The 377-nt window shown below is 44.8% G+C and overlaps 1 protein-coding gene across 2 annotated transcripts in view; it reads left to right on the plus strand.

Annotated features, from left to right (window-relative positions):
- EPB41L4A (erythrocyte membrane protein band 4.1 like 4A) overlaps window positions 1-377 on the plus strand; it is a 210,253-nt gene that overhangs the window by 109,013 nt on the left and 100,863 nt on the right. The window lies entirely within an intron of this gene.

The raw sequence follows: 377 nt of genomic DNA on the forward strand, positions 1-377 counted from the left end.
AAGGCAGAGAGGCTCTGATTTGGAAAAAGGTGGATATCTGACCTTTTAAAGAGCTTGCATTTCTTGAGTTAGAGTAGTTTCTGTCATACCATTCACTTTGCCGAGCCTGTAATTAAGAAGTGCCCTTACTCTAGCCTAGCCAGTTTGGTTCAGTGGATAGAGTGTCCTCTTGCAGACTGAAGGGTCCCAGGTTTGATTCCAGTCAAGGGCACATGCCCAGGTTGCAGGGTCGATCCCCAATAGGGGTGTGCAGGAGGCAGCTGATCAATGATTCTCACTCATCATTGATGTTTCTCTCTCTCTCTCTCTCTCTCTCTCTCTCTCTCTCTCTCTCTCCCTTCCTTTCTGAAATCAGTAAAAAAACTTTTAAAAAACAA

The sequence above is a fragment of the Myotis davidii genome, unplaced genomic scaffold, assembly GCF_000327345.1.
Source record: "Myotis davidii unplaced genomic scaffold, ASM32734v1 scaffold130, whole genome shotgun sequence".
Classification (NCBI taxonomy): domain Eukaryota; kingdom Metazoa; phylum Chordata; class Mammalia; order Chiroptera; family Vespertilionidae; genus Myotis; species Myotis davidii.